The 21,746-nt window shown below is 37.7% G+C and overlaps 1 long non-coding RNA gene across 1 annotated transcript in view; it reads left to right on the top strand.

Annotated features, from left to right (window-relative positions):
- The window catches only part of LOC145536831 (uncharacterized), a 109,973-nt gene that overhangs the window by 67,811 nt on the left and 20,416 nt on the right, over window positions 1-21,746 (top strand). The window contains exon 4 of the long non-coding RNA XR_014076038.1: window positions 5,763-5,924. This is a non-coding gene — a long non-coding RNA (uncharacterized LOC145536831). The remainder of the gene's footprint in view (window positions 1-5,762; window positions 5,925-21,746) is intronic.

Below are 21,746 nucleotides of genomic sequence, written 5' to 3'. Positions count from 1 at the left end.
GGGTTGAAATGATGTTTTCTTTTTTAATCTAGTTTATCAGTTCTGAGTTTTTTTATTTTCTCTAATGTTTTTCAAATTTTATTTCAGTGACTTCTGTTCTTTTCTTTATAATTTCCTTTTGCTTGCTTTGAATTTGACTTGTCTTCCTTTCCTACTTTGATAAGGCGGAAGCTTAAGCAAAATTTTTATTAGAGGACGGCATAATATTGTAGCTTTATGGACTATATGGCCTTTCAGAATTGCTTAGTGCTGGCATTGTGGCAGAAGTCAGCCGTAGATAATTCTTAAATGAGTGAATGTGACTGTGTTCTGACAACACAGGCCTGGGGGTTATAGATCAGTGCCCTTCCCCCACCCTAGCCCTCAGCTTAGAGCATTGATCTGAGACCTTCCTTCTTTTCTAACATAGACATTTAAAGTCATAAATTTCTCTATTTAGCTGATCTCACAGATTTAAAGGGCTTCCCAGGTGGTGCTAGGGGTAAAGAACCTGCCTGCCAGTGCAGGACGTGTAACAGATGTGGGTTTGATCTCTGGGTAGGGAAGATCCCCTGGAGAATCTCACGGACATCGGAGCCTGGTAGGCTACAGTTGACAGGGTAGCACAGAATCGGACATGACTAAAGAGACTTAACACACACACACGGATTTAAAATATCGTCTCATTATTGTTCAGTGCCAAATGTCATCTAGTTTTTCTTGTAATTTTTTTCACTGAGTCAGTGTTCATTTAAAGGAATGGTTAGCGTCCATATATTTGGGGGTTTCCTGTTACTTTATATTTTGTATGATCTTAATGTTTTTATTTATACTTGGACTGTAGTATGGTCCAGAATATTGTCCATCTTGGTAAAACTACCTGGTACATTTGGATATAATGTGCATTATGTCATTTTTGGTGTAGTATCTAAGAACATAAATTGAATCTCGGTGATTGTTAACATTGTTCATATCTGTTATGCATGTATAAATTCCTAAATTTTTTTGTGGGTCTCTCAGTTGCATCAGTTCAGTTCAGTTCAGTCGGTTAGTAGTGTCTGACTCTTTGCGACCCCATGGACTGCAGCACGCCAGGCCTCCCTGTCCATCACCAACTCCCAGAGTTTACTCAAACTCATGTCCCTTGAGTCAGTGATGCCAACCAACCATCTTATCCTCTGTCATCCCCTCTTTCTCCCACCTTCAATTTTTCCCAACCTAAGGGTCTTTTCAAATGAGTCAGATCTTCGAATCAGGTGGCCAAAGTATTGGAGTTTCAACTTCAGCATCAGTCCTTCCAATGAATATTCAGGACTGATTTCCTTTAGGATGGACTGGTGAATCTCCTTGCTGTCCAAGGGACTCTTAAGAGTCTTCTCCAACACCACAGTTCAAAAGAATCAATTCTTCAGCGCTCAGCTTTCTCTATAGTCCAATTCTCACATCCATACATGACCACTGGAAAAACCATAGCGTCGACTAGATGGACCTTTGTTGGCAAAGTAATGTCTCTGCTTTTCAATAAGCTGCCTAGGTTGGTCATAACTTTTATTCCAAGGAGCAAGCGTCTTTTAATTTCATGGCTGCAATCACCATCTGCAGTGATTTTGGAACCCAAAAAAATAAAGTCTGCCACTGTTTCCACTGTTTCCCCATCTATTTCCCATGAAGTGATGGGACCAGATGCCATGATCTTAGTTTTCTGAATGTTGAGCTTTAAGCCAACTTTTTCACTCCTCTTTCACTTTCATCAAGAGGCTCTTTAGTTCTTTTTCGCTTTCTACCATAAAGGTGGTATCATCTACATATCTGAGGTTATTGATATTTCTCCTGGCAATCTTGATTCCAGCTTGTGCTTCATCCAGTCCAGCATTTCTCATGATGTAGAGACATTACTTTGCCAGCAAAGGTCCGTCTAGTCAAGGCTATGGTTTTTCCAGTAGTCATGTTTGGATGTGAGAGTTGGACGGTGAAGAAAGCTGAGCACCGAAGAATTGATGCTTTTGAACTGTGGTGTTGGAGAAGGCTCTTGAGAGTCCCTTGGACTGCAAGAAGATCCAACCAGTCCATCCTAAAGGAGATCTGTCCTGGGTGTTCATTGGAAGGACTGATGTTGAAGCTGAAACTCCAATACTTTGGCCACCTCATGCGAAGAGTTGACTCATTGGAAAAGACTCTAATGCTGGGAAGGATTGGGGGCAGGAGGAGAAGGGGACGACAGGATGAGATGGCTGGATGGCATCACAGAATCGATGGACATGAGTTTGGGTAGACTCCTGGAGTTGGTGATGGACAGGGAGGCCTGGCGTGCTTCGATTCATGGGGTCGCAAAGAGTCGGACATGACTGAGTGACTGAATGGAACTGAACTCTGCATATAAGTTAGATAAGCAGGGTGACAGTGTACAGCCTTGACATACTCCTTTCCTGATTTGGAACCAGTCTGTTGTTCCATGTCCAGTTCCAACTGTTGCTTCTTGATCTGCATACAGATTTCTCAGGGGGCAGGTCAGGTGGTCTGGTATTCACATTTCTTGAAGAATCTTCCACAGTTTGTTGTGATCTACACAGTCAAAGGCTTTGGCATAATCAGTAAAGCAGAAATAGATGTTTTTCTGGAACTCTCATGCTTTTTTGATGATCCAGCAGATGTTGGCAGTTTGATCTCTGGTTCCTCTGCCTTTTCTAAATCCAACTTGAACATCTGGAAGTTCCCGGTTAATGTGCTGTTGAAGCCTGGCTTGGAGAATTTTGAGCATCACTGTCCTAGCGTTTGAGATAAGTGCAATTGTGTGGTAGTTTGAGCATTCTTTGGCATTGCCTTTCTTTGGCATTGGAATGAAAACTGACCTTTTCCAGTCCCGTGGCCACTGCTGAGGTTTCCAAATTTGCTGGGATATTGAGTGGAGCACTTTCACAGCATCATCTTTTAGGATTTGAAATAGCTCAACTGGAATTCCATTAGAGAGGGGTTTAAAATTAGCAACCATGAGTGTGGAATTGTCTTTTGTCAGTCTTGATTTCCTGTACTTTGATACTCTGTTACTGAGTACAGATACATGTATGATTGTTCTGTCTTGTTGAATAAGTCCTTTACTGGGCTTTTTTTTTTTTTTTTTGGCTGTGCTGGGTGTTAGTTGCGGTATTTGGGGATTTTGTTGCCTTCTGTGGGATCTTTTGGTTGTGGCATGTGGGAACAAGTTCCCGGACCAGGGATCACACCCGGGCAACCTGCATTGGGAGTGTGGAGTCTTACCCACTGAATTGCCAGAGAAGTCCCAGTCTGAATCCTTGATTTCTAGTAATAAGTTTTGTTTTAAAATCTGTTTTATTTACTATTAATGCAACTACTTATACTTATCATTTCCTCGTGATACCATTTTTCCATCCATTTCATTCTGTTTGTGTTTTACATTTAAAGTTAATCTCTGTACTTCATATTTAGTTTATCTTAATTTTTAAATCTGTTCTTAACAGTTTCTACCTTTTAAATTGGAGCATTTATTCCATTAACATTTAATGTAGTTATTGATGTGCCTCAGCTGCGGTCTAGAATTTTAGTTTTGGCTTTTTATTTGTTTCCTGTATTATTAATTTCCTTGTTCCTCCTTTCTTGCTTTTCTGGGAACAGTTGGATATTTTTAAAATTCTATTTTTTTCTATTATATTTAGCTTATATTTTGTGCATTATTTTTATAGTGGCCTTTCTATGGATTACAGTGTTCATTCTTATGAAGAACCTTTTTGGTAAAAAAAATGTTACACATTCTTTACAGAATAGAAAGTTTCTACTCTAAGGTAAACCAAAATTGTAAACTAGGATTTGAGTATTTTAAAGTGGGCATTTTAAACTATTCTCAAAGAAGTGAAACAACATATTTTCAATGCATGAAAATATCAGCAGAAAAATGGGAACTCTCAACAAGGAACTCATGAAGAGGAAATAAATGGAAATTTTAGAAAGGAATAATATAATTTCTGAAATATAAAGTTCATTGAAGGGATTTAACTTTTGTTTATATATATATGTGTGTGTGCGTGTGTGTGTGTGTGTGTATATACACACACACACATGACAGAAGAAAAAGTGAACTTGAAGCCAGATCAATAGAAATTATCCTATGTGAAGAAAAGAGTTAAAAAAGAGTGAGAAAAACTGAACAGAGCCACAGAACCTTGTGTAATTGGGATATCAGAAGAGATAAAAGAGAGAGAGAGAGATGGGGAAAAACTTTTTGTTAGTGACTGAAAAATTCTCAAACTCGAATAAATGTAAAAATTTACAGATAGAATATGTTAAATATTAAGTATGATAAAGGTAAAGAAGTCCACCTGAGCACATCATAATTAAAGTGTCTGTAACCAAACACGAAGTGTAAATCTTAGCAACAGAAAAGTTACATATAATCAGGCACAATGATCCTATTACTTTCTGACTTCTCATTAGAAACCATTTCAGTGAAACGGCATACAACAGCAACTTTAAGTTAGGGGGGAAAAAAGAAACAAACCTGTCAACCCTTGATGAATATCCAGTGAAAATATTCAAAAATGAAAATGGGATAAAGGTATTTTCAATAAGGAAAGCTATAAGAGTATTTATTACAAATGGATCTATATTATAACACAATAAAGGAGGTTCTTAAGATGGAAGTAAATGAAATTTCATGGAAACTTGGATCTTCAGAAAAAAATGAAGAGCATTAGAACTGGTAAATATCTGGGTAAATACAAAACCGTTTATTTTTTCCCCCTTTTCTCTCTTAATAGCTTTATAAGATGAATGCCTTATTAAAAATTAAAACTATAACATTATCTTATGATGTCTATAACATTTATACATGTATTATATATAAAAAAGTAACAAAGAACAAAGAGCTATGAGCTTATAACACTGCAAGATGTAAAGCAATACATTATTAACTGCATATAGACTGTGATACAGTAAGCTTTTACATATAGTTGGATCTATTTCTGGACTTTCTTGTTCTTTTCCATTGACATTAATGTGAATTTATTTTTCCATGTGAATTTCAGGATCCATTCATGTACCTCTGTAAAATTCATTGGGATTTTTTTTGGGAGAATTTAATTACATTTATAAAATTATGTTTGTAAAATTTATAAACTTATAAATAATGTCTTGAAGATCATGAGACAGCTTAATCCAAAAACAAAGGATGTCTTTTTATTTATCTAAGGCTATTTTTGAATTTTTAATGTGTATTTTATGGTTATCTTAGTATATATTTTAAACATTTTTGTTCTGCTTATTCATAATATTTTATCCTTTTTGTTGCTATTGGGATTTTATCATTATGCCCTCTAACACAGGGATCAGAAAGCTTTTCTTGTAAAGACCAAATCAAAAGTATTTTAAGCTTTTTACATCCTGATCTCTGACACTACTTACCTCTGTTTTTGTAGCACAAGTCACCTTTGACAATAAATGAATGAGTGTGTCTATTTTCCATTAAGACTTTATTTATAAAACAAGTACCAGGACTTCTGTTTTAGAAAGGGTGACATAGAAACATTCCCCCCTGTTTCTTCACTCTTAAGTACAGTATAATCCCTGGAAATAGGAGGCAACCCAAGGAGAACTCTAAAAAGTGTAAAGAGGAGCTTTGTTAATATATTGGTATGGTATGTAGGGGAGAAGAGTAGCATTTATAATCCTATGATTATAAGTGATTATAAAGTCTCAGTCTTTTAGTCTTTTAGTTGACCTATATCCCTTGTCTGTGACCTTCCCAAATGATTCTTGCTTTTTTCCCACTTCAGATTGGACAGGAAGGCTAGAAAGGGCTGGATTTGGGTGCTTCCCTTCCTCCTGTCAGAAGCTGGAGGACCCTGATGCTGGGAAAGATTGAAGGCAGGAGAAGAAGGGGATGCAGAGGATGAGATGGTTGGATGACATCACTGACTCGATGGACATGAGTTTAAGTAAGCTCCAGGACTTGGTGATGGACGGGGAAGCCTGGCATACTGCAGTCCATGGGGTCACAAAGAGTTGAACACGACTGAATGACTGAACTGAACTTCCTCCTGTCAGAGGCTCAAGAATTCTGGAGTTAGGTATTTTCTTTCCTCTATATCAAAGGCTGTAGGGAACAAAAGTTGGGTATTTCCCTTTTGTGAGGTTTGTTTCACCGTGATAAAATAGTTTCCCTTAAGAGCATGCCTTTTTAAAGGAGAATAGAATGATTTGGTTCAGAACTGAAAGAGTAATTCAGTATTTGGAAGGCAATCATATAACTGGAAAAGAAAGCATATCTCAGTAGGTGCAAAAAGAAAAGCATTTGACATCATTTGAAACCTATTCATAATAAAAATGCTTAGCAGAGTTAGAATAGAAGGCAACCTCATTAATGTCATAAGTGGAATCTCAGAAACACTGGTAGTATCAATCATTAAAGACAGAATGATTTCCCTTTCTATGAACAGAAACTGGGAGAATATCTTAGATTTCACCATTACTGTTCAAATTTGCTCTGGAAGTTTTAGCCAATACTATAAGGCAAGAAAAACCAATAAAGGGCATGCATTTCAGTGTACTAGCCATGAATATTTGGAAAACAAAATTTAGTTAATACCATTTATGGTATTACATATGGGATGCAGGTTTGATCCCTGGGTTGGGAATATCCCCTGGAAGAGGACACAGCAACCCACTCCAGTATTCTTGCCTAGAGAATCCCCATGGACTGAGGAGCTTGGTGGGCTACAGTCCATGGGGTTGCAGAGTCAGACATGACTGCAGTGACTTAGCATACACGCATGCACACCAAAAGGATTACCCATAAGTGAAAAAATAAGTAAATTTGACTTCACAAAAATTAAATTTTTCTCTCAAAGGAAAGTGCTAGGAAAATGAAAAAAGCAGTCATAGAGTGAAAGAGTATATTTCCAACATATTTATGAAATGCTCTTAAATATGACATTAAAAGAAGTAACCCTGTTTTTTTCTTTAATGTACATAAACTCAATAGATGCATATAAAGCATTTGGAAATATCCAGTTCCTATTCATATTGAAAACATTTCACAAACTAGGAAGAGAAGTTAGGTAATACACATTATTAACCAGATAATATATATCTAGGAATAACCTACAGCTAATGTACTCAGTGACTGTGTATTTTTCCCCTGAGTTCAGGAACAAGATATGAATGTCTACTCTTATTCCTTCTGTTTGACGTTATAGTAGAACTTTTATCCAGGTCAGCTAGGCAAGAAAAATAAATTACATCTAGATTGGTACTGAAGCATAAAAACTATATTCACAGATGAAATGATTTTGTGTATGGAAAATCCTAGGTAACCCACATTACATAATTAGACCTAATACATGAATTCAGAAAGATTGCATGATATAAGAAACTATAGAAAAATGAGTTATTTTTCTGTATAGTAGCAATGAATAATCTGAATAAATAAATACAAAAACAATTCAATTTGCAATAGTATCCAAAATATAAAATGCTTAGGCATAAGCTGAACAAAATAAGTGTAAGACTTACATTGAGATCCAGAAGAACCATATTGCAAGAAATTTAAGAATTGAGCAGTTCAAAACATACCTCATGTTCATGGATTGGAAGAGTTAGTAATGTTAAGATGGTATCATCAATTGAATTATGTATCCCTAATAGATATGTTAATGTTCTAATCTCTGCTTCTTACGAATTTACCTTATTTGAAAATAGGGGCTTTGTAGATGTCATTAAGTTAATCTGAGGTCATACTGGGGAGATTGGGATTTTAATCCAGTATTTCTGGTATTCTTAGAAGAGGAAAGGGCACACAGAGACAGAGATATACAGGGAAAATATTGTGTAATTACAAAGGCGGAGATTGACGTGATGTGTCTTCAAGAACAGAGGCACAAAGAAGGCCACAACAGATGGCCACAATAGAAGCTTAGAAAGACATGGCATATGTTCTCTCCTAGATCCTTCACAGGAAACATGACTCTGTGAGTGCTTTTATTTCAGACTTCTATCTTCTAGAACTGTGAGATAATTAATTTTACTTGTGTTAACATGACGGTTTAATTTCAGACTTCCAGTCTCCAGAACTGTGGAAGAACTAAATTTTCTTTGCTAAGCTTTCCAGTTGTTGACTGTTAGGCAGCGTTCAGAAATGAATACAATTGATATTAGTCTTCAAATTGACCTAGAGAGTTAGTGACACCTCAGTTGCAACTGGCATTTTTGTATAAATTGGCAAGCTGAGTATAAAATTCATATGGAAATATGGATACAGAATAGACAAAGCAGTCTAGGGAAAAAAGTACATTAGAAAACTCACATTTCCTGATTTTAGATCTCAGTACAGGGACTTCCTGGTGGTCCAGTGGTTAAGAATTCATCTTCCAATGCAGGGCACATGAGTTTGATCCCTGGTTAGGGAACTAAGATCCTATGTGCCGCAGGGCAACTAAGTCCACATGCCACAACCACTGAGCCCACACACTCTGGAGCCCGTGCCACAACAAAAGAACCTGCATGCTGCAACAAAGATCCTGTGTGCCACAACTAAGACCTGATGCAGCCAAAAATAAATAAAATTTAAGAAAAGAAACCAGTAAGCTGTTAAAAAAGCTTAGTACAGAGATCCAATAATTAAGACCTCATGGTAAAATTGTAAGGGTAAACATACAGATTATATAAGTATATGGAAGGACAGAAATGAAAAATCCACAAGTGTACCCACTTATATATTATTAATTGATTTCCTGACAAGAAGTGTCAAGACACTACAGTGGGGAACATCAGTCTTTTCAACAAATAATGTTGGGACAAGTGAATATCGCCACAGAAATGAATAAATTTGGTCCAGCAACTTCACACTTTGCAAAGATGAGTAAAATATGAATCAAAGACTTAAATTTTAAGGCTAACATCACAACTCTTAAGAGAAAGCATAGTTGTACATCTACAGAACCTTAGATTTTATATTAAGTCTAAACCACAAGCAGCAAAATCAAAATACAATAGCTTTTGTCCTTGAAGAGATACTATCAAGAAAGTGAAATAAAGTATAATAAAAAGAATGGTGTTCTGTTTCACATATGATAATATACATCTTTCAATGCTATTGTCTCAGAACGTCCCACCCTCACCTTCTCCCTTAGAGTCCATAAGACTGTTCTATGCATCTGTGTCTCTTATTCTGTCTCACATGTAGGGTTATCCTTACTATCTTTCAAATTCCATATATATGCATTAGTATACTGTACTGGTGTTTTTCTTTCTGGCTTACTTCATTCTGTATAATGGGCTCCAGTTTCATCCATCTCAATAGAACTGATTCAAATGTATTCTTTTTAATGGCTGAGTAATATTCCATTCTGTATATGTACCGGAGCTTAATTAGCCCCCAACTAAAATAAATAAATTTATTAAAAAATAAATAAATAAATAAAAAGAATGAAGTACTGATACATTGTTTAACATGGGTGAATTTGAAAATACTATTCAAGTGAAAGCCAGATTCAGATGCCTCTTTCTGCATGATTTATTTATGCAATATGTCTAAAATGCGAAACTTATAAAGACAGAGTAGTTTTTAGAGGCTAGAAGGATATGAAAAATTGAACTTTGTTGTACATGAGGTACAATAAAATAAATGTACAAAAGATGGAAATATTCTTCTTCATTAAAGATAAAGTGATATGTAAGCAAATGGAAAAATACTTAACATCACTTGTCAGTAAGGAAATGCCAATTAGAAATCACTGTGATATCAATAAATCTCTACTAGAGTGGCTGAGTCAAAAAACCCAGTATTTCGAAGTGCTGCTAAAGATATAGAATAAATGGAAGCTTTAGGCATTGTTTGTGAAATGGAACAGGTACCTTGCAAAAGCAATTTGTCAATGTATAACAAAACCAATACAATATTATAAAGTTAAAAGATAGATAAATAAAAAAAAAAAGCAATTTGTCAGTTTTTTTAATAAAATTAATTCTATAGCTATGATATAACCCAGCAATTGCTCTCATATGTATTTATCTAAGTTGAAATAACAACATTTCTTCTTGTATAGAAGTATTCATTAATGTATACCTTTATAACTAGTAGCTTTATTTTGTCAGCCCAAACTTGAAAGAAGTCAAATGGCTCACAACAGGTTCGTGGATCTATAAAATATTCTACATCCAGTTAATGTAGCATTACTCTCCAAAAAAAGCATAATGAATTATTAATACCAAAGCCTTTGACTGTGTGGATCACAATAAACTGTGGAAACTTCTGAAAGAGATGGGCATACCAGACCACCTGCCTCTTGAGAAATATGTATGCAGGTCAGGAAGCAACAGTTAGAACTGGACATGGAACAACAGACTGGTTCCAAATAGAAAAAGGAGTATGTCAAGGCTGTATATTGTCACCCTGCTTATTTAACTTATATGCAGAGTACATCAAGAGAAACACTAGGCTGGATGAAGCACAAGCTGGCATCAAGATTGCGAGGAGAAATAGCAATAACCTCAAATATGCAGATGATACCACCCTTATGACAGAAAGTGAAGAAAAACGAAAGAGCCTCTTGATGAAAGTGAAAGAGGAGAGTGAAAAAGTTGGCTTAAAGTTCAACATTCAGAAAACTAAGATCTTGGCATCCGGTCCCATCACTTCATGGCAAATAGATGTGGAAACAATGTCAGACTTTATTTTTTTGGGCTCCAACATCACTGCAGATGGTGACTGCAGCCATGAAATTAAAAGACGCTTGTTCCTTGGAAGGAAAGTTATGACCAACCTAGACAGCATATTAAAAAGCAAGGGTATCTAGTCAAGGCTATGGTTTTTCCAGTAGTCATGTGTGGATGTGAGAATTGGAGTATAAATAAAGCTGAGCACTGAAGAATTGATGCTTTTGAACTGTGGTGGTAGGGAGGACTCTTGAGAGTCCCTTGGACTGCAAGTAGATCCAACCAGTCCATCCTAAAAGAGATCAGTCCTGAGTGTTCATTGGAAGGACTGATGTTGAAGCTAAAACTCCAATACTTTGGCCGTGTGATGTGAAGGACTGACTCATTTGAAAAGACCCTGATGTGGGGAAAGATTGAAGGTGGGAAGAGAAGGGAACGACAGAAGATGAGATGTTGCATGGCATCACTGACTCAATGGACATGAGTTTGGGTAAACTCTGGGAGTTGGTGATGGACAGGGAGGCCTGGCATGCTGCAGTCCATGGGGTCAAAAACAGTCAGACACGACTGAGCGACTGAACTGAACTGAAATGATAACAATATAGATGAATCTCAAATGGATTTTGTTATGTAAAAGTGTCCATAGTGAAAGTACAAATACAGAGATGATGTTTTGGAACATGCAAGTATAACAGCCTCAAATAAATTGATGTTTTCCTGAGGTTAAATGTGAAATGAAGCAGAAAAAAGAAGTGATATTTTTGGTTATCAAGATGTTTCCTCATGCTTCGTACTATTTAAATAAATTAATGTAATTCTTCTTTGATGATATCTTAATAGAGAGACCAACAACTTATTCCATTAATGTGCCAGATGGTAAATGTCTTAAATCTTGTGCCTTAAACCATATGATATCTGTCACACTACTGAACTCTATAGTCGTGGAAAGCATGCAAATCAATGAATACATACGTGTTCAATCAAAATTTATTTATAAAAGAGGCTGTAAGTTGATGTCAGTGGGGATGGGTGAGTAGAGAGCATAAAAAATATGTCTCATTACTGAAATAGCAAGCTACTAAATACTGTCAGAACCAATTATTTTGAACTACTGTATGATCCAGTAACTCTCAGTTCAGTTCAGTTCAGTCGCTCAATCGTGTCCGACTCTTTGCGACCCCATGAATTGCAGCATGCCAGGCCTCTCTGTCCATCACCAACTCCCGAAGTCTACCCAAACCCATGTCCATCGAGTCGGTGATGCCATCCGACCATCTCATCCTCTGTCGTCCCCTTCTCCCGCCCCCAATCCTACCCAGCATTAGGGTTTTTCCAATGAGTCAACCCTTCGCATGAGGTGGCCAAAGTATTGGAGTTTCAGCTTCAACATCAGTGCTTCCAATGAACACCCAGGATTGATCTCCTTTAGGATGGATTGATTGGATCTCCTTGCAGTGCAAGGGACTCTCAAGAGCCTTCTCCAACACCCCAGTTCAAAAGCATCAATTCTGCGGTGCTCAGCTTTCTTCACCATCCAACTCTCACATCCATACATGACCACTGGAAAAACCATAGCCTTGACTGGGGCTTTTGTTGGCAAAGTAATGCCTCTGCTTTTCAATATGCTATCTAGGTTGGCCATAACCTTCCTTCCAAGGAGTAAGCGTCTTTTAATTTCATGGCTGCAGTCACCATCAGCAGTGATTCTGGAACCCAAAAAAATAAAGTCTGACACTGTTTCCACTGTTTCCCCATCTATTTCCCATGAAGTGATGGGACCAGATGCCATGATCTTAGTATTCTGAACGTTGAGCTTTAAGCCAACTTTTTCACTCTCCTCTTTCACCTTCATCAAGAGGCTCTTTAGTTCTTCTTCACTTTCTGCCATAAGGGTGGTGTCATCCGCATATCTGAGGTTATTGATATTTCTCCCGGCAATCTTGATTCCAGCTTGTGTTTCTTCCAGCCCAGCGTTTCTCATGATGTACTCTGCATATAAGGTAAATAAGCAGGGTGACAATATCCAGCCTTGACGTACTCCTTTTCCTATTTGGAACCAGTCTGTTGTTCCATGTCCAGTTCTCACTGTTGCTTCCTGACCTGCATACAGGTTTCTCAAGAGACAGGTCAGATGGTCTGATATTCCCATCTCTTTCAGAATTTTCCACAGTTTATTGTGATCCACACAGTCAAAGGCTTTGGCATAGTCAATAAAGCAGAAATAGATGTTTTTCTGGAACTCTCTTGCTTTTTCGATGATCCAGCGGATATTGGCAATTTGATCTCTGGTTCCTCTGCCTTTTCTAAAACCAGCTTGAACATCTGGAAGTTCACGGTTCACGTATTGCTGAAGCCTGGCTTGGAGAATTTTGAGCATTACTTTACTAGCATGTGAGATGAGTGCAATTGTGCGGCAGTTTTAGCATTCTTTGGCATTGCCTTTCTTTGGGATTGGAACGAAAACTGACCTTTTCCAGTCCTGTGGCCACTGCTGAGTTTTCCAGAGTTGCTGGCATATCGAGTGCAGCACTTTCACAGCATCACCTTTGAGGATTTGAAATAGCTCAACTGGAATTTCCATCACCTCCACTAGCTTTCTTCGTAGTGATGCTTTCTAAGGCCCACTTGACTTCACATTCCAGGATGTCTGGCTGTAAGTGAGTGATCACACCATCGTGATTATCTGAGTCGTGAAGATCTTTTTTGTACAGTTCTTCTGTGTATTCTTGCCACCTCTTCTTAATATCGTCTGCTTCTGTTAGGTCCATACCATTTCTGTCCTTTATCGAGCCTATCTTTGCATGAAATGTTCCTTTGGTATCTCTAATTTTCTTGAAGAGATCTCTAGTCTTTCCCAATCTGTTGTTTTCCTCTATTTGTTTGCACTGATCGCTGAGGAAGGCTTTCTTATCTCTCCTTGCTATTCTTTGGAACTCTGCAACTCTACTCCTGGGTATATATATATCCAAAGAAAATGAAAACTATTAGAGAATATATGTGCGACTTACTGTTCTTAGCAGCATTGTTTACAGTAGCTATGATAAGGAAGCAAACTTGGTGTCTATCAACAGATGAATGGATAAAGAGGATGTGGTATATACACAATAGAAAACTACTCAGCCATAGAAGAGAATGAAATGTTGACATTTGCAGTAACCCAAATGGACATAGAGTATATTGTATTTCATAAAGTAAGTTAGAGAAAGACAAATGCTATATGATACCACTTATATGTTCAATCAAATAATAATACAAATGAATCTGTATACCAAACAGAACAGGCCCACAGACATAGAAAACAAACTTATGGTTACTAATGGTCAAGGGGAGGTTGGCGATGGATACATTAGGAATGTGGAAGCAGCACATGCAGCTCAATCTCAAAAAAACAACCCAATCAAAAAATGAATGGCAGACCTAAATAGACATTTCTCCATAGAAGACATACAGATGGCCAACAAACACATGAAAAATGCCCAACATCACTAATTAAGTAGAGAAATGCAAGTCAGAACTACCTTGAGGTGTCACCTTACACTGGTCAGAATGGTCATCATCAAAAAATCTTTAAATGATAAATGCTGGAGAAAGTGTGGAGAAAACGGAACCCTTTTCCACTTTTGGTGGAAAAGTGAATTGATACAGTCACTATCCAGAACAGTATGGAGATTCCTTAGAAAGCGAAAAATAGAGCTACCATATGACCCAGGAATTGCACTACTGGGCATAAATCCAGAGAAAACCATAATTCAAAATTATACATGCACCCTAGTGTTTATTGCAGCACTATTCACAATAGCCAGGACATGGAAGCAACCTACATGTCCATCAGCAGAGGGATGGATAAAGAAGATAAGGTACATATATACAGTAGAATATTACTAAGCCATAAAAATGAATGGAATTGTGCTATTTTCAGGATGTGCATGGACCTACAGACTGTCGTACAGAGTGAATTAAGTCAGAAAGAGAAAAATATTGTATTATATTGCTAATATAGTCAATCTGGAAAAATGAAGCAGTTGAACTTATTTGCAAAGCAGAAATAGAGACACAGAAATAGCTAACAACTGTATGGATACCAAGGGAGGAAGTAGGGGTGGGATAAATTGGGAGATTGGGATTGACATATATACAATACTGTGTATTAAATGGGCTTCCCAGGTGGCACTAGTGGTAAAGAACCCTCCTGCCAATGCAGGAGATATAAGAGATGTGGGTTTGATCCCTGGGTTGGGAAGATCCCCTGTAGAAGGGCATGGCAACCCTCTCCAGTATTGTTGCCTAGAGAATCCCATGGACACAGGATCCTGGCAGGCTATAGTCGATAGGGTAGCACAGTCGGACACGACTGAAGCAACTGAGCACATATGTATAAAATAGGCTTTCCTGGTGACTCAGTGGTAAAAAATCTACCTGCTAATGCAGAAGATGCGGGTTCGATCCCTGGGTTGGGAAGATACCCTGGAGAAGGAAAGGGCAACTCATTCCAGTATTCTTGCCTGGGAAATCCCATGGATAAAGAAGCCTGGCGGGCCAGAGTCCATGGGATCACAAAAGAATTGGTCACGATTTAGAGACTAAACAACAATTTTTAAAATAGATAACTAATGTGAACCTGCTGTATAGAACAGGGAAGTCTGTGCTCTGTGGTGACCTAAATAAGAAAGAAATCCAAAAAAGGGGATATATGTATATGTATAGCTGATTCATTTTGCTGTATATCAGAAACTAACCCAACATTGTAAATCAACTATACTTCATTAAAAATTTAAAAATTAGAAAAAAATAGTATGCAATTAACAGAAACTACTACACATAAAATAGATAAGCAACATTGATTTACTGTATAGCACAGGAAACTATTCAATATCTTGTAATAACATATCATGGAAAATAATTTTTATGGATGTGTGTATATTTGCGTGCTAAGTTACTTAAGTCGTGTCTGACTCTTTGCGACTCTAGGGACCATAGCCTGCCAGGCTCCTCAGTCCATGGGATTCTCCAGGCAAGAATAGTGGAATAGGTTGCCATGCTCTCTGCCAAGGGACCTTCCTGACCCAGGAATTGAACTCGCATCTCTTGCATCTTCTACACTGGCAAGTGAGTTCTTTACCACTAGCACCACCTGGGAAGTATCAGTTTATTTTAATCACACAGTCGTGTCCAACTATTTGTGACCCCATAGACTGCAGCATGCCAGGCTTCCCATCACCAACCCCTGGAACTTACTCAAACTCATGTCCATCGTGTCGGTGATGCCATCCAACCATCTCATCCTCTGTCATCCCCATTTCCTATTGCCTTCAATCCTTCCTAGCATCAGGGTCTTTTCAAATGAGTCAGTTCTCCGCATCAGGTGGCCAAAGTATTGGAGTTTCAGCTTCATTATTCCAATGAATACTCAGAAGTGATTTCCTTTAGGATGGACTGGTTGGATCTTCTTGCTGTCCAAGGGACTCTCAAGAGTCTTCTATAACACCACAGTTCAAAAGCATCAATTCTTCAGTGCTCAGCTTTCTTTATAGTCCAACTCTCACATCCACACATGACTACTGGAAAAACCATAGCTTTGACTAGATGGACATTTGTGGCAAAGTAATATCTCTGCTTTTTAATAAGCTGTCTAGGTTGATCATAACTTTTCTTCCAAGGAGCAAGCTCTTTTAATTTCATGGCTGCGTTCACCATCTGCAGTGATTTTGGAGCCCCCCAAAATAAAGACTGTCACTGTTTCCACTGTTTCCCCATCTGTTTGCCATGAAGTGATGGGATCAGATGCCATGATCTTAGTTTTCTGAATGTTGAGTTTTAAACCAACCTTTTTACTCTCCTCTTTCACCTTCATCAAGAGGCTCTTTAGTTCTTCTTTTTTGAGTCGGTGTTGCCATCCAACCATCTTGTCCTCTGTTGTCCCCTTCTCCTATTGCTCTCAATCTTTCCCAGTTCAGGATCGTTTCCAATAAGCTGGCTCTTCGCATCAGAGGACCACAGTATTGGAGCTTCAGGTTCAGCATCAGTCCTTCCAGTTAATATTCAGGATTGATTTCTTTTAGGATTGACTTGTTTGATCTCCTTGCAGTCCAAGGGAATCTCAGGAGTCTTCTCCAGCACCACAGTTCGAAGGCATCAATTCTTTGCCATGCAGCCTTTGTTTATGGTCCAGCTGTCACATCTGTACATGACTACTGGAAAAACCATAGCTTGACTGGACGGACTTTTGTTGGGAAAGTAATGTAGATGGCTAGTAAACACATGAAAAGATCCTCAACATCACTCATTATTGTAGAAATGCAAATTAAAACCAGAATGAGGTGTCATTTCACGCTGGTCAGAATAGCCATCATCAGAAAAAACTGAAAACAGAAAATGGAACCTTCTGACAGTGTTGATGAGAATGCAAACTGATACAATCACTATGAAGTACAGTATGGAGATTGCTTACAAAATTAGGAATAAAACTACCATGTGACTCAGCAATCCCATTCATGGGCATGTACCCTGAGGAAACCAGAATTGAAAAATACACACATACCCTAATGTTGATTGCAGCACTGTTTACAATAGCTAGGACTTGGAAGCAACTTAGATGTCCCTTGGTAGATGAATGGATAAGGAAGTTGTGGTACATTTACACTGTGGAATACTACTCAGCCATGAAAAGAAATGCATTTGCGTCAGTTCTAATGGGGTGGATGAACCTAGAGCCTATTATACAGAGTGAAAGAAAAGCAAAGTAAGAGAAAGACGAATACTGTATATTAACACATATATATGGAATCTAGAAAGATGGTAATGATTATCCTACATGCAAGGCAGCAAAGGAGACAGACATAAAGAATAGACTCTTGGACTCAGTGGAAGAAGCACAGAGCAGGATGATTTGAGAGAATACTTTTGTAACATATACATTACCATATGTAAAATAGATAACCAGTGTGAATTTAATGTATGGCACAGGGCACCCAAAGCCAGTGTTCTGTGACAGCCTGGAGGGATAGGGTGGAGAGGGCATTGGGAGGGGGGTTCAGGATGGAGAGGACATATGTATACCTATGGTTGATTCATACTGATGTATGGCAAAAACCATTACAATATTGTAAAGTAATTATCCTCCAATGTAAATAATTCTTTTAAAAAAGAAAAAAGAAGGAACTTATTAAGAAAATCCTACACAGGCAATGTTTTTTTAATTATGTATTTCTAAGCGTTATTGAAATACAGTTCATTTACAATGTGTTAGCTTCAGGCATACATCAAAATTACTTAGATATATATTTTTTTCTTTTCAAGTTTATTTTATATGATAAATTATTGCAAGATGTTGACTGTAGTTCCCTGTCCTATACAGTAGTTCCTTGTTGGTTATCTACTTATACATTATATATAGTAGTGTGCATATTAGTGTATATTTTAATCCCAAACTCCTAATTGATCCTTTTTTCTCCCTTTCCCCTTTGGTATCCTTAATAAGTTTTCGTTTCTGTGTGAATCTATTACTGTTTTGGAACAAGTTAGTTTGTATAATTTTTTACATGCCACATATAAGCATTATATTTGTCTTTGTCTGAGTTTACTTAGTATGATCATCTCTAGGTCCATGGATGTTGCTGCAAATTGCATTATTTCGTTTGTTTGTCTGTGTGGTATTCTATATATGTACCACATTATCTGTACATCTGTTCATGGAAACAGGCTGCGTTCATGTCTCGCTATTAGAAATACTGCTGTCAGGAACATTGGATGAATATGTATCTTTTCAAATTAGAGTTTTCTCTGGATATATACCTAGGAGTGGGATCACTGAATAATATGGTGACTCTAATTTTTTAGTATTTTAAGAAAACACCATGCTATTCTCCATAGTGGCTGCCCTAATTTACATTTGCACCAACAGTGTACTAGGGTTCTCTTTTCTCCACATCCTTACCAATGTTTGTTATTTATAGACTTTTTGATGATAGCCATTCTGAAAGGTATGAGGTGATATCTCATTGTGGTTTGATTTGCGGTTCCCTGATGATTTGCAATGTTGAGCATCCTTTCATGTGTCTGTTGCTCATCTGCATTTCCTCCTTGGAAAATGGTTGTTCAGTTCTTCTGCCCATTTTAAAATCAGGTTGTTTTTTTTGTTGAATTATTTGAACTGTTTATACATGCTGAATATTAACTTCTTATGCATCATATCATTTGCAAATATTTTCTCCCAGTCTCTAGGTTGTCTTTTCATTTTATTAATAGTTTCCTTTGCTGTGTAAAAGCATTTTAATTTAATTAGATCCCATTTGTTTATTTTTGCTTTTATATCCTTCGATTTTGGATAGGAGATCCAGTAAACTATTCCTACTATTGATTTATGTCAGACTGTTCTGCCTGTGTTTTCCATTAGGAGTTTTGTGGTTTCACTCTTATGTTTAGGTCTTTAATCCATTTTGAGTTCATTTTTGTATGTGTTGTTCAAGAATGTTCTAATTTCATTCCTCCTTTATTTGGCTGCATTCAGTCTTAGTTGTGGCATGTGGGCTTTCTAGTTATGGTTTGTGGGCTCCAGAGTACAGGAGCTCAGTAGTTGGGGCATGCAAGCTTAGTTACCCCTTGGCATGCGGGATCTTAGTTTTCCGACCATGGATCAAACCTGCGTTGAAAGGCATATTCTTGACCACTGAACCACCACGAAAGTCCCTAATTTCATTCTTTTACTGGTAGCTCTCCAGTTTTTCCAGCATCACTTATTGAAGAGACTGTCTTCATTTTATGTTCTTGCCCCTTTTTGTTGTAGATTAATTGATCATAAGTGCATGGGTTTATTTCTGTTTTGTTTTTTCTACTTGAAAAGTAGTTGACTTGCAATGTTGTGTTAGTTTTGGGTGTATAGCACAGTGATACAGTTATACATAAATATATACATACATATGTATAACTGAATATACGTATATTTTTAAGATTCCTTTTCCTTGTAGGATTTTACAGTATATTGAATAGAGTTCCCTGTGCTAAACCGTAAGGGTTAGTCACTCAGTCATGTCATCTAGGAGAAAACCTAGATGATCTTTGATTTGGCAGTGTATTTTTGGTACAACACCAAAGGCCCAATTCATGAAATATATAGTTGAAAAGCTGGATTTCATTAAACTTAAAAAGTTGTTGCTATATTCAAAATGGATAACCCACATGAACCTACTGTATAGCACATGGAACTCTGCTCAATGTTATGTGGCAGCCTGGATGGGAGGGGAGTTTGAGAGAGAATGTATGCTAGTCGCTCCATCATGTCTGACACTGTGACCCCATGGATTGTGGCCCACCAGGCTCCTTTGTCCATGGGATTTTCCAGGCAAGAATACAGGAGTGGGTTGCCATTCTCTTATTCAGGGGATCTTCCTGACCCGGGGATCAAGCCTGGGTCTCCTGCATTGCAGGCACACTTTTTACCGTCTGAGACACTAGGGAAGACTATGAGGGAAAATGGATACATGTGTACCTATGGCTGAACCCTTTAGCTGTTCACCTGAAACTATCACAGTATTGTTAATTGGGTATTTCCCAATAGAAAATAAAAAGTTTAAAAAAAATTAATATGTTGTGCTTTGCAAAAGATAATGTTAAGCGAATAGGAAGATCAGCCAGAGACTGGTAGAAAATATTTGTAAAAGAAACATCTGATAAAAGACTATCCAGGTTGTACAAAAACTCTAATAAAAACTCAATAGTAAGAATGCACTCTGATTAAATAGTAAATAGAAGAACTAACATACATCTCACCAAAGAAAATATACAGGTGGGAAATATGTTATCAGGAAAATGCAAATGAACATAAAAAGGAGATACCACTGTACACATATTAGAATGATGAAAATCAGAACACTTAGAAACTACATTCTGGTGAGGGCCTGGAGTAACAGCAATTGTTGTACATTGTTGGTGGGAATGCACAGTAGTAAAGCCACTTTTGAAGATGGTTCAGTGGCTTCTTACAAAAGTAAGCATACCGTTACCACACAATTCTCCAGTTGTGGTTATTGGTATTTACCCATCTGCTAAGTCACTTCAGTCATGTCCAACTCTGTGCGACCCCATAGACTGCAGCCCACCAGGCTCCGCCGTCCCTGGGATTCTCTAGGCAAGGATACTGGAGTGGGTTGCCATTTCCTTCTCCAGTGCATTGCCAGAGTCCAGCTCCAGCTGGTCCAGGGGTTCCCTCAGGAAGGACGGCGTCGGCGATGCGAAATGAGAAGACACAGTGAATCTTAGCGTCTCCAAGTGTCTCCCAACTTTATTGTTTTTAAGACAGCTTTTGTATTTTTAGTGGTACATAGAAACAAATGTATAGAGTCATACCAATTCAGCTTAATGGGCAAACCAATTCAGCTTAATGGGCCAGCAGTTTTGACCCTCATCGAAACCGTTTGCATGTCTTTAGTTACAAAAAGTCTCATTTTGTTTACATCATCTTCTGGCCTGGGGGCCTGCTAACATCTCGTGACTCGCCATTGACAAGGGTTGATCAGTCAGAACATTTTTGCATCAGGCACAGCAGGAAAGAATTCATCAATAGAAAGTTTTAAGGTAAAACCTGTTTTTGGTAATTTATTTTACGCCTTGAACTTAACAGAAAAGAATGTGGTCCCATAAAGTCATAGAACAGCAAGCTGAAGGTCAGCTCTAAGTAAGAATCATCAGTTATATCAACAATTGTCTTATTATTTGTATTAAAGCTAAACTTTTATTTATATAAGTTTTTAACTGTTATGCTTTCATTATATAGGCTAAATACGTTAAGAGTAAAAACATAGTGAGTAAATATAGACTAAGTAACAGTTTCATAAAGCAATATTTTTTATATTTCCCAACAAGCCTTTTTTCCTGCGAAGGGTTTTGTGCCCATAGGGGCTTTCTGTGTGGAGGCTCTTCAATGCTGTTTTATTATTAAGGAGCAGTCATGTACATTAGCTCCAAAGGCACAGGCTTATTTATTAAACAAAGTAATATGCTAGCAAGAGGAGTTTAGATTAAAATACTCTATATCCTAGATAATCTAATAGGGTGCCACCGTTCGGGGGCCGCATCGATCAGGGTTCCAGATTGATCTATTTACGAAGAGA

Source organism: Giraffa tippelskirchi, chromosome X (assembly GCF_054371585.1).
Source record: "Giraffa tippelskirchi isolate mGirTip1 chromosome X, T2T-mGirTip1v1.2.pri, whole genome shotgun sequence".
NCBI lineage: Eukaryota > Metazoa > Chordata > Mammalia > Artiodactyla > Giraffidae > Giraffa > Giraffa tippelskirchi.
Note: the sequence above shows the minus strand (reverse complement) of the source record. Positions and strands in the feature narration are given on the sequence as shown.